The sequence below is a fragment of the Drosophila virilis genome, chromosome 5, assembly GCF_030788295.1.
Source record: "Drosophila virilis strain 15010-1051.87 chromosome 5, Dvir_AGI_RSII-ME, whole genome shotgun sequence".
Lineage (NCBI taxonomy): Eukaryota > Metazoa > Arthropoda > Insecta > Diptera > Drosophilidae > Drosophila > Drosophila virilis.
This window is the reverse complement of record NC_091547.1, coordinates 7,334,376-7,347,735: the sequence shown is the minus strand read 5'-3', so window position 1 is coordinate 7,347,735 and position 13,360 is coordinate 7,334,376. Positions and strand designations below refer to the sequence as shown.

Below are 13,360 nucleotides of genomic sequence, written 5' to 3'. Positions count from 1 at the left end.
AGATACATGCGTTGTTGTTTGTTTGTCTCCCACTGTCTGTGTGTTTGTCTAACCGTGGCTGAGTTGTCGTAATCCAACGAGCAGACAGGTTAAATACACCGCAAGGACAGGCCACACACACACATAAACACAACCTGAAAAAAAATGGCCAAAACGAGTTAGGATAAAGTGGCAACGCGGCCCGACAAGGCGGCAAACATGTGCTGCGTGTTGCTGCAACTGTCGCAACAACGCAGCTTCACCAAGGACCTGCGTGTGGGCAGGGTCGTGCAGATAGGGGTGTTGAGGGGGGGCAGCAACTAAGCCAGACGCAGCTAGCAAACAATAATAATGCAACAATAGTGTGTGCCGCAAACAAATTGCTTTTGTGTGTCTGGCTGTGTGTGCGCGTGAAAGTGTGCGTGTGTGCTGTTCATCGGGTTCACTTGCAGATTAGTTTTGTTGTGAATTTTTATTTGCGTTTTCACACACACACACACACACACACACATACACTGCGGCACACAGGCGTAGCTTTCGCAAACTTGTGGAGGGGTTGCAATTAGCTGAGCAAAAACTCACACAAAACTTGCCCAAATCCAGCTGCGGGCAAAACTTCCGTTCGCTAAATAGCAGTCTGGCAGCTGCGAAGCCCCCTCCATGGCGGCGCTACTGTGTGCTCGGCTGTCTGCCCTCTGAGCTTTTGTTGTCTGCGAAGTTTGGCTTTGACACAACATTGCCACCTGGACGCCCAACCCACAGTTGCTACTCAAAACACAAAATCCATTCATTCAAACGTGTTCAGCTGAATTGAAAATTAATTATAAATTTGATGGCAACACGGCAAAAACTGTCTGCCACAACGACAATTCTGCCCAAGTGCTACACACTACACTGGCCAAACGAAGGTGTCAACAACTCTGGTAGCAGTTGACACCTCTGCCTCCAGCTCCGGCGATTCTGCTGAAATTTAATGCGACTGCCACGTCCTGTAAGAGTTTCCAATACAAAAAATTCATTAAAAAACCAGTGTGAAATGAAAAACCCAAATTGAATTGCCCAAAAATTTGTTTGCAGAGCGTCGAAGCCACACAAAGGTGCGAACTACTTGTGAAACGCGGGGCGAGGTGGGTGGTCAGCGATGGGGTCCGGCTGTTAACCCTCTTGACAAGCAGAGGCCTCTGGAGAAGTGGGCCATAATAAGTAAAACATGTTTTGTTTCGCATGAGTGTTGCACAAAAAGGACACCTCAGCCCATTTTATGAGCGCCGCCGTTTTCTTTGTGCGTGGAATTAACTCGGAGCTGTAAATTTATATAAAAAAAAGTGTTGAATTTAACAGCCGTTAAAAAGCTGCTCGTTGGGGTCAGAGACTGAAAGCAATTTACACAAAATGGCAGACGAATGAAATAAAATTCAATAAAATGTTGGGCAAGTATTTGAAAGGACTGTGAAAACAAACGAAGCTTTGCTACCCACACGATGAACAATAGGCTGGTGCTGAAACTAATAAATTTTGTCAAATTCAACAAATCACACATACTTACTCGTATTTCTAGCTAAGCATACACACACACATACACATACACATACACACATTGAAACGTTGGCGGAAATCATTTAAGCTGCCAAATCAGCCAAGCAGCTGGGCCAAAGCTGGCGTCAAGCTGAAGGTATTATTAAGGTAGTGACTGCGGCTGAGGCTGTGGCAGCGGCAGCAGAATGGCCAGATGCCGGGGCAAAAAAGGCGATTAATATTCATTCAGTGTCGCGCGTATATCACTTTTTATTTGCACAGCCAACGAGCGCGCGCCGGCAAGTATGCAATGGAATTCGCCGCACGCAGCAGCAGGTGAGCCAGCCAGCATGTGTGTGTGCGTGTGTTGCGCGTGTTGATGTGTATGAGTAACGCACAATTACATACAACAATTTGTGCTTTGTTTCTGTGCACGTCCGTGTGACTAGCCACCGTACCCAGCTCCCAAATCGCCAAAGAGCAATCGTGCAGCAACAGACCAGACCAAACCCCAACAGAACCAAAGCGGACCAGCACAAGAGCCGACTCGGTCTTTGCGTGTATGTTTGCGATTGTGTGTGTGTGTGTGTGTCTGTGTGTGTGTGAAAATCTCTTCGCTTTTGGACGCCCGCTTCCCCAAGGAGACGAGCACTTCAAATTGGATGCCCAAACATCAAGTCAGCGTGCTGCGAGTCTGCCAAGACGAAAGCACTTGCAGATGCAATTTCGCAGCCTTTCGATGCCCGTTGCTCTATGCCCGATGCTAGAGCATTTTTCGGTTTCTATGTGAAAATTGAGAAAAATTGCCAAACGACTTGGTAAGCGATATTCTGTTTTGACAAGCTAACACACTGCCAAGCTGCCAAGCGCCATTGTGCAACGCTCAAGTGGGCCAGGGCCAACAGCAACCAGAGTTGGTCTGCTGCCAGGTGTGGCAGCTGCATAGCTGTTGAGCTTGTCGAGCTGCTGCTCCTGCTGCTGCTGCTGTTGCACAGCCTTTTGGCACTTATTGTTAGTTTAGTTAGGTTTTTCTTTTTTTTGACAACTTTAGACACTGCCAGCAAGTCACAAAGGCAGAAACGATGTTGCGTCAAATCAAATGAAATTCGACTGCTGTCCAGCGTGTTGCGTTACAGTTGAAATGTGGGCGGGCCAATGGGCACGGCCCACAAAATTACCACTGGGATCAGAGCAAATGACGCGAAACAGTCACACGAGCAGGACCAAAGCAGAGAGTGAGCGAGAGATTGTGGGCGGTAAAGCGAGTAGCAGCAACAACAAAAACATGCCTTACATAACAAGTAACGGGTACTCCAGTTGATATTGGCCGACTAGAAGATGCCCTGTACTTATGTGCGCATAAAGATCAAGGCTATGCTATCATACATTTGCTGCCTCTAGCACAGGTAAACCTTAGCTGTCGAATTGTTTCATAGTTTGAATAGGAGAAGCTACACTCCAATTTGAAGTCTCTAGATCTAAGAGTTCATATTAAGTGATCAACAGACTCCAGCATATATAATATTTAAACTTATATGTAGTCTGTTATGTACAATTGCTCTGCAACAAGATACCCTTTCCATTTTCACTCTGTTCAGGGTATAAAAATCGTGCAGGCCATGCTAAACGTTTATCCCTTTTAGCCCCCAGTAAGGAGAAGAGCCAGGCCAACAATGGACGTCTTCAGTTTCAATGGCCCGTTTAGCTACTGCTGCCTGCTTTGCTGCTGGCTCGTAAGCTGAGACTGATTGTGGGGCCGTTGTAAGTCGTATCCAGATAAATGCCGCATCATTGGTTATTTATATGCGTGCATCGCAGCGGGGCACAGTGGCTCAAGCTGCTGTGCCAGCCACCTGGCCCTTATCCAACTCTTACCTGAGCTCAAACGATATATTTATTTGATTTCATTGATGAATGTACGTAACCGCTTGGAAGTATTTTCGTCATGGCTACCGCTCCAGTGGCTTATGTCGTCTCCTTAACCTAACTTGCCCCGGCAATGTGCATAGTTTCAGTTTTGATGGCTGGCAAAACAATATGAACGCACAACAGTCTGTTGAGACACGCGCAATACGTAATTGAAGCTGCCTGAAAGTCGTGTGTGTGTGTGGGAGTTTGTGGCGAAATTAATTAAATGGCATTCAAATGATTGGCTACGTGCCATTATTAATTTGCGCATAAATTATGCACATGTCTTAATGCCTAATGATTTCCTTTTTATGGCCAATCACTCGACTTGGCCACAAATTAATCAGCCAGCGTTTCCCCATTCAAACTGCATGAAAATACTCGTAAATATTTAAATGCCGCACGTTTTCCATTTGCTCGATTTGTGTGTGTTGCTCAGAGGAACGGGTTGCTTTGATTTATAGAAATTGATTTGCGTGCCACAAAACGCGCTGCGCAATTTATATTTCCGTTCAGTAATTCGTCACAATAATTATCATAAAAATATTTTAAATCACAGAGTTTCATTTTATGTTCTAATTGAACAATTTCAACAAATATTTAATGTTAAGAAATATTTGCATAAATTTATTAATTAAACATTGAGTGGGAATGCTGCAATTGGATGCAATTGACAACGCGATAATCCTTAAGAGTCATATTAAACAACTCAAAACAGGCTGCTCGCAAAAATATACTCGTAGTTTTTATAAATGTTTTGAATAGACGGTGTATTTATTAAAAAGATAAGTCAAAATTGGTTGTATAATGACAGATAAAGAATACTCCGTGGTTTTATTTGAATTAAGTGTTATCTGATAACCCTAAAAACTTGTATGACATTTCTTGGATCACATTTCTTGGCTTATAAAAAGAATCATCATACCTATACTTCAGCTCTTGCTGACCTTAAACAAAGATCTGTTTCAGTCCATCTTGCAGTCCGTATTAAAAATTTATTGCCCATAGATCTGATGCTGAGAGCTTGTCACTTAGCCCTGCGGTCATCAGTATAGTCTTTTGTTTTCCAATTTATTTTTGCCCGTTGCTCGATTAGTTCGTAGTGCTCATTGCCATATGGACATGGGCAGGGTTAGCCTGACAGTGTGAGGTTTTGGCTAAGGATTTATGTGCTGTGCACTAGATTTATGTGCTTTTTCGTTGTGAAATTGAGAGTGCGCGTGTGAAAGCAACTGAGCAACTGTGCTAATTGAGTAGAGGAATGAATGTGGCTCCAGCAGCGGAGGGCAAAAGGAGTTCTTTAGCTACATGTTGAGGGGAGGCATTACGTTTTCAGTGTAAACATAAGCCTTTGGATTGGCCAACATGCAATGCCAGCAGTAAACAGCTCGCAGTCCGTATTTGATGCAGGAACATATTCTGCCAGTGCCTTAACAGTGGCCAATTGAAGTTAACAGCTGGCGGTGCCAAACGCCTGCGCGCTGCAACGTAAACAAATGTTAACCAAAAAGCCGGCAAGTGTACCCAGTAACATGGCCCAAACACGGCCAGCGTTGCCAGCTGCGAGAGTGAAAAAAAAAAATACTGGTTTGTTGTCTTCGACATGCAGCCGAATGCGGGAGAACGAAAGCCCGACGAAGTGACTTACGAATGCGAAACGTTCGGCAATGGCAACTTGAACGTCGACAACGGCAACGGCAGCAGCAGAAACCAGAAACAGTTTCAGTTTGTACTGCAAACGCGTTTCGAACGGTTGCATGTTGCATGTGGCGTGTGGATGAAAACCAGAATTAACTCGTATTAGCCAAATACAAGTAGAATATAAAAAATAAGAAATACATCAGTATAAAATACGACATGTGCTTAATGCAAATAAATTGTGACTGTGTGTGTTTGTGTATGTGCAGTAACTAGAATTAAAAAGAAAATTAATTGTTTTGACAGTTGTCGATTGTGAACTGCAAAAATTGTGAATTGCATGCCAGCGGCACGCACACAAGGTGAATATATACAAATACAAACAGCATCAGCTAAAACTCACATATGCACATAAATATATATACACATATATATATATATCGAAGTTAAGTTTTTGAGTGTGTGTGCCACAACCTGAAATTTAGTTTGACTCGTTGTGTGCAACATCAAGTGTCCCTTGTTTGGGCTTTTTTTTTTTTTTTGAAATTTTTATATATGCATCAACTGGCAAACTGGCAGCGTCAGCTCCTCAGCTCTTAAGTATTCATGGGTCTGTACTCGATACTGCGTCTTGTACATGTTTGCATTTGCCAGCACAGCTCGTTTTATTTTTTTTTTATGTCTTGTTCGCCATTTCATGAACTCAAAGTCGTTTGCATTTGGCTGACCAGTTGGACCAGCTCTTGGCAGCGCTTGACTCTTGACTCGCTTGCAACATAACAGATCTCTCGCTCTCTTGTTATTGGCCATCATTTGTGCGAATTCTCAGGCTAATTGCAAATAAATTCCAATTGCTATGCGAACATAAAAGTAGCTCAGCGTAGGGCAAGCGCAAGCTTGTGAAAACTTAAGCTCATGGCAATGAAAAAGCGCAACAAAAAATGCATAACATAAATTCTATTTGCATAAAACATAATTGTTATTGCCACTTAGCAGCGGGCTAAGCCCAGCTGAAATGCAACAAAAAATAAAGCTAAAGCAAAAAAAAATGCAGAGTCTGCAAGCACAACCAGCGGCAGCACCTGGCTTGTGCCGGAACGTGGCCCAACAATAACCAGAAAGCAACGCAGAAAACGGCCAAAATGCAAGCCAGACAAAAAACAAAACCGGGCAGCGCATCGCATCGCGAGGTCATTTTCCATTGCCCTTGCTCTGCCTCTATCCCCCTGAAGCCCTGCTCGACCCGCACCTTTTCGCGGCTGCGACAAAGAACTTCAAAAGCATTTCAGGCTGCGCAAAACTTCGCATCGTCTGTTTTTGGTCATTATGAAAAGAAAATATGCGGCAGTAACTGCGACAGCGGCACAGCTCAAAAGACCCAAAAAACATTGAACGGGCAAAAACTGAGCCAGAGTAAAATTACAACGAAAACAAAAAAAAAATAGCAAGAAAATAGCCAAAACAACCAACTATCGCGGCATGCTCAAAGCATTTAAGCGCCTTTGACACCCAGCCGGCAGTTGGAGCAGGAGCAGAAGCGGCAATCAGGCCAGCCTGGAGCTTAGCAGCGAGCTCCAGGTGCGGGCAATTTGGCGCGCATTTTGCATGTGCGACAGCTGCCAATCAACGGCTTCGCTTTTTGGCCATCGCATGTCAGGTTACAGCCAACAAAAACAATGCCGATTCCAATATTCTGTACGATAAAGAAAAAAGCGAACAAAAAAGTTGTTCTAAATTCTTGTCAAATTGTAGTAATTGTGCGATAATAGGACAAAGTTATTTGCATAAATAAGCAACTGGTTTTTAGCCTCAAAAAAAAAAATAAAAAATAAAAATAAAAGAAATATTTTATTCGGCAGGTCGATGATTAAATACTCTCGAAAAAGATGACCCTATACAAAGTGTTTATTTCTGATCATTAATGGCCCATAAGTTTTAGAACAGCTTGGTAGATATGCTTAAGACAGAGTGAAGATTGTAACTGATCAAGTTATTGTCCAAATACTTTGAAAAGACAACAAAATAACTTATAACAACTAAGTTTCCAAAGTTAGCTATATGAAATTTTATACCAACCCGGCTGACTGCGATATGGAGCACATGTAAGCGGACCCAAGCAAAGACCAATTTTAGTATTTAACATTTTGTGACATGAAGTAATAATGTACGAGGCAAAAGTCCATGTGCTCTTTCTCCCGTCAACTACTTGAGTGGGTAAATTGCCCAAGACATATCCACTTATAATAATAACTTCACATTCAATTATTGGGCAGTCAGTGGGGCAACAAAGACATTTGCTGATCATTAAATGAATGAAGCAATTACTTTCTTATTACTGCATATTTGATTTAGGTGAAACAACAATTTCAATTGTTGCAACTTCAACAAAAGTATGTTTATTAATGTTCACCATGCATTTTTATGCACTGTTAGAGACTATTTTAATAATGTGTCTAGACGCATAGTTCCTCTGATTGCATAAAGTATTTAATGTGTTGTCGGAACGATCTGTCAAATCGTTTCTACGTCCTATGAAAACATTTTATAGTTCTTTTAATTTTTTCCTTTATTATTTAGTTACTTGCCAAGCAATTAATTACTGTGCTGATACATATGTACATATTTTGGAGCTAATCAGCTCGGATACTGGTATTTATAGCTACAATGGCAACGATAACTATTAAAAACATAATGTTGGTGAAGAGCATTCATATTTTATAATGTGAAATATTGGTCGAAATGTTTTTGTTTTTTATTACGGCTAAATTTAATTCGCTTCTGCCGCAAAACGCTAAAATTAGGTAGTGTGTATCTCCACTGAATCTTAAATTGCCCAAAAGTTTAATATAAGTACGAACTTTTCTGTTGTAAACAAAAATTTTGTGCTATGACCGCAATTAATCAAAAGTCAAATATTAAATGTTCTATTGCACCAAAATAGTTAAACTATAATAAGCCTGCAGTCGGAGCTTATCGATTCCTATTTCTGGTCAAGTTAATGTTTTCATTGCGTTTGCCGGAAATGCCGTGTCCCGTTTTTGCCTCCAACACCAAAAAAGAAAAGCCAAATTACGCCTAATGGTTTTTTAATTGTAACAATAATTGCTGTCGCCATTGCATGAACAAAAGAAAAAAATGAAAGCCAAAAAAAAAAAAAAAAACAATAAAAAGTACGGCACGCCGAAGATCATATACCCTCGCAGATATATTTGCTTTTATGCAAACACTTTGTTGCCGTTCAAATATTCCACTATAGTATGGAATCCGGTCTTTTAGATGTATAAGAGAAATCTTGAGAGAACCATTTTCCATACAAGCCAATTTTCGACAAATTCTTTCGATATGATAAAAGTCCCATGTTGAAAATGTATTAACAAGAAGTGAATTTTCGAGCGATCAATTGCATGGCAACTATTTGATATAAAGTTTCGATACAGCCAATGCCGAGATAATGATACAGATCAGGAATATCTATGGTTTATAAGTACGAAGCTGTCCCTTTCTGTGCCTTACACAATTCATGACAAAATTAAAATACCCTCGCCAAGTGTATAAAAGGCCGGTAACATCGTCGCTATTAATGAATGCTCTGCGCAAGTGTTTAGATGACTGTGAATTGACCAGCGACCGGACAAATGGAAGAGGAAAAAAAACGAATTCCTTGGCAAAGCTCGACACATAATCGCTCATTTGGGCCGTGTGTGTTGTATTTGTTGTTGTTGTTGTTGTTGTTGTGCGTGTCTATAATTAAGCCTAAAAGTGCTGGCCTATGCCTTTTTTATGAGCCAACTGTCCCAACAGCGTGCAGAAGCCTAGCAACTTGCTGACTTTCTATGCTAAAATCTCGCTTTGTTATTTTATTATTTTCTTTTTTTTTGTTGCTTAAGGCCAAAACTCGCCTTTTGTGGCACGGAGTCCAGTTGATTATGAGCATTTTATGTAGCTTGTTGCTGGTTGGTTTTGTTGTTGTTTTTGTTGGCATTTGGCAAGTTGCACAGTTTTTGGTTTGCTGGCATCGCACACTTTTCTAGCATACTCTTGTGCGTTCTGCGGTCTCTAATGTGCGCCATTTTGGTTTTAAGCGCATGTATGCGTGTGTGCGAACGGCTTCTGTTTCTTTGTTGCCGCATTTGCCCAGAGGTCATTACAGACGCCTCGCCCGTTGTTCAAATGCCGTGCTGCCGCCAACTTCCGCTGAATCTGCTGCCTCGGAGCCTCTGGCTTTTGCCTCTGGCCTCTAAAGTGGCAATTTGTCTAGTTTTGTAAGCGCCTCTTTTAACGATAATGATGATTGCGCTTTGTTGCGTTTTTATTTCACTGCACAGACACACACACGCACACACTCAAACTCAAACTCACTCAAACGCACGACCCGCCGCACACACATAGAGACAGTCGCACATGCGGATCCAATGTGGTCAAGCGCTCAAATAACCTGAAACCGAGTCCATTTTCATGGCTCAAACTTTTTTTTTGCTTTCATTTTGCGGACACATTTGTTCTGTTTGTCTCTTTGGCAGTGTTATTTGCTTAGAATTTTCCGATTTTCATTCATACAATGTAGGCGCGCTCCGCCCACCCAATGCAAATGTCAGTTCATTCCGTTTGTGAGTGGTCTAGTTCAGACAGTAGCTATTTTTACTTTTTATACACTCGCAAAAGGTATTTTTTATTTTGTCACAATGTGTGTAAAGCATAAAAGGTATTTCCGAATCTAGAAAGCATATCATTCATGGCCAGTATTCATAGTTGAGTAGATATAACCATGTCCGCCAGTCTGTTTTAAATCTATCGTCGTGAAATCGTGCGTAGATCCAGCTTTTAATTGCAGGCAACACATGTCAGAGTTGATCCGATCTAAGCTCTATATCATATAGCTGACATAGGAAAAAGAACAGATTTGAAAATGAGTTATTGTATGGAAGTCTTTTTTTTTTTGTCCATATAATATCTTCACTAATCTTGGCATTTTCGAGTTCATTGTCATATCAGCGACGACTCCTATGAGCACCGCAAAACTATATCTTAAAGCTTCGTATTATATAGCTTATACAGGAACAATCGGCTGAAAATAAAGCGAATGCATAGATGCACTGCCAATTCATGTTTCTATAAGGGCATTTAATCTGCGGCATGTTGTTCTCTCTGGTTGTTTCTATTTCAGTATTGTCCGTCAACGTCTGTCGCTGGGCTAAGGTCCTGTTTTTCTTTTTTCGGACTCTTTTGCTGCCGTGTCGTCGCCATTGTTAATTTTTATGTACGGTTATTTTCGCATTTGCTTTATTGGCCATGTCCACGGTCTACTGTCTAGACAATTTGCGTGGCAGCTCGCGTGGCCACTCGTAATGCCAATAATTTTCCGTCTGCCTAGTCAAATGTTTGTTTGTTTTTGTACGTTTTGTGTGCACAACTATTTGATTTTTGTTTTGACATCAAATTTGTTGTGCGTGTGTTTGTGTGTCTGATTTATTTTCATTTTGTGTTCAGGTAAATAAAATATGCGCCTTACAATCGGAATTTGTAAATATTTTGCCGCAAACGTGCATAAATAAAATTGAATTGCAATTTGTAGACGCATCGAAATTGATGTCCATTCGAAATATAGGCGCGCACAGTGCGTATGATAGATGCTTTAATATAGCAAGCATATAAAATCAATAAACGTTTTGCGGTTTCGGGCATTTCAGTGCGCTCTTGGACACTAATATTTGCGGCTGGTCAGTGACAAGACAGCAGCTACGTAGCTGCCAGCCAATCTATCGATTTATCTTCGCCTTTGTCAAATAACATCAACTGATTACTTTATCACAAAAGCGTAAAATGAGCAACACACACATACGAACACGCACACACACATTACTGTAGAGACCCTATGTTCCAGCCACTGAGGTCAGCTCCATAGAGAGAGAGAAAGAGAGAGATTCAGAACTCCGACGGCATTCACGTGCTGTGGCTGCCACATTGAATGACTTTATCGGCTGCTAAACGTCGCTTGGTCATTTGAAGCGCACACGTTTAACCCGCTTTTACGCACACACACACAGACATACACACTTATAAATGTTGACTGGCATTACTGATTTTCCTCGTTAACCCTCCGTCCCTCTGCGTGTGTGCGTGTGTGCGTGTGTGCGTGTGTGTGCGCTCGACTATTGGCTGCCGCTTGGCCCTCTAAAAGTTTATTGCTTCATTCTGTTGTGCAATTTAATCGATGTCGATGTCTGCCCCTCCATCATCCCCTCGCACCCGCTTCCACTCTGCCATGTCCTTGTCTGGGCTTTCTGATTTTAAAGCGCAGCTAATGTAAATCGCTGTAATATCGCCATTTAGGGCTTAATGAGGCCTGCACAATTTAAGAGGCTTGTTCCCATGCGAGCTAGAGGGCTAAAAGTTACGAGCATTTCTGTATTTTTGGCATTATTTTCAGCTGACATGCCAGTCTTTTTGAAAATAGGCAGATCCACTTAAAACTAAATTTTCCGAATTTAAACATTGCATTCTCTGTTGGCAATTAAGTAGCGAATGTTGGGCTAGTGATTGTGTAATCTATTATTAAGTTACTGATTTATTTTATAATATTCACGGTAATATTTGCCATGAGGATAAATTTACATTACTCATAAGCTATTATCTATTACATGGCACTTGTGTTGTTATTCTTAAAAATGGATAAGAATTGCATTAAGATATTGAAAACTGATAAAAAATAGGAAAAATGGTGTTTAGTTTAGTAAGACCTATTTATAAGTAACTTGAAAAGTGTGAAAAATTAAGCTTCTTATTGGCTGCCAATGAAAAATACTTCTCTTAAATAAGCAAAGTGCGCTGCCACTTCATGAAGATGGGCGTGAATCAAACTTCAGACCTTGTGAATAACTTTTTGGTTTGTTATTTGGTTTAACCCTAGCCAAAAGCTGCTTTATTAGCCAGGCCCCGCTTTCACGGGGACTTAAATATTTATGCTTTTCATTAAGTTTGTTTGGCACCGTGTCAATCATCAAACGCCCCCATAGAAAATGTTTGCTTGTTCCTTGTGTTTTTTGTTGCTGCTGTTGCTTTTCGATTTCTTAAAGCAATTATCTTATAACACAACACGCAATCCGAGGGGTCAATCTGTGCCGATTGCTCCTCATTTTGCGCTACAATGCGCTTTCAAAGTATTTAAGTACCTCGAGCCGCAACAACAGCAGCAGCTTCAACAACAACAACAACAACAACGGTAAAGGAGCCAGAAATTCATCCGTCTGGCAGTTAGGCAGGAAACGTTTTAACCCCTTTCTGGCCATTATTGTGTACGCCTTTGTATGTATATGATTATGTATTTTGTTTATCTTCAAGCCGAACGCGACGGGAGCCCCAAAGTCGTCGCTGACGTCTCCTGCGTCCTTGTAGGTCCGCCACCAAAATACTTGCACACCCACACACGCACCCTCATAGTAGAATTCCCGTCTGCGCCAAGCAAAAACGTAATGAAATGCAAAATCGCTTAAGTTCGTTGTGAAAGCACCCACCTCTAAAAAGGCAGTCCTCGCCGTAACCCTGTATTCCCACACACAAACACTACACTCTGGCCCCCTGGCCCCCTCTTGCAGCGCGTTCAATCCCTTGCCCTTTGTTGACAGCGTGTTAGTGCAAACTAAATGAATTTCTCCACGGACTGTGGGTTTTTGTTTCGGTTAGTGCGTTTTTATTCGGGATTACGTCTGGCTGGGTGACTGCCTGGCTGGATGCTGCACTCATTTAACTGTGCTAATGCGGGGCACACACTCACATACAATTAAAGCGCTTTTTCTGCCTGCGTGTGTGTGTGTATGTGAGTGTGTGTCGGTGGGTCGCGTCAACTTCAACATAATCATCATCATCCTCATGCTCAACAACTTTACATCCACATAATAATCGACTTTACTAACATGAGTGTGGCCATTGTATACTTATTACTGCTGTTCATACCCTGTAGCAACTACCCTAAGGTGTCTTAATTAAAGGTAAATGTGTCCACAGGACTTATGAGAAAGATGTTATGTGCCATATAGTAGAGGAATTCTCTATCAAGGATTTGTGGCTTTGTATTTAATTAAGTCCGCCATCTAACAACACCTTTCCGATGGAACTAGCTCAATATGTTGGTAGTGTGACGTTTTGGCTAAAAAATTAATTTAATATAATTTACTATATGCTTAGAGCAAAATAATTAGATACCTGCAAACAAATAAATTAAATCTGATGTTAATAAACGCAGATTGGTTCAATTCAAAATATGCCGATATCTACCGATGAACGAATCCTAATAAGCAGGTACTTGCATTAGGCTTAGAAAAAT

At 41.4% G+C, this 13,360-nt stretch overlaps 1 protein-coding gene and 1 long non-coding RNA gene across 4 annotated transcripts in view; both read left to right on the top strand.

The window, feature by feature from the left end:
• The first annotated feature begins 1,324 nt into the window (after positions 1-1,324).
• On the top strand, positions 1,325-3,085 carry LOC26531614 (uncharacterized). Its single transcript, XR_001450312.3, has 3 exons — positions 1,325-1,830; positions 1,944-2,312; positions 2,546-3,085. It is a non-coding gene; the product is annotated as an uncharacterized lncRNA (long non-coding RNA).
• A 2,030-nt stretch (positions 3,086-5,115) lies between these two features.
• The window catches only part of Sema2b (Semaphorin 2b), a 56,981-nt gene continuing 48,736 nt past the window's right edge, over positions 5,116-13,360 (top strand). For 2 of the 3 annotated variants that reach the window (XR_004304018.2, XM_070210444.1), the window contains exon 1: positions 5,116-5,402. The gene's annotated coding sequence lies outside the window, so the exon portion shown is untranslated. The remainder of the gene's footprint in view (positions 5,403-13,360) is intronic. The other variant, XM_032436526.2, reaches the window with a different exon arrangement.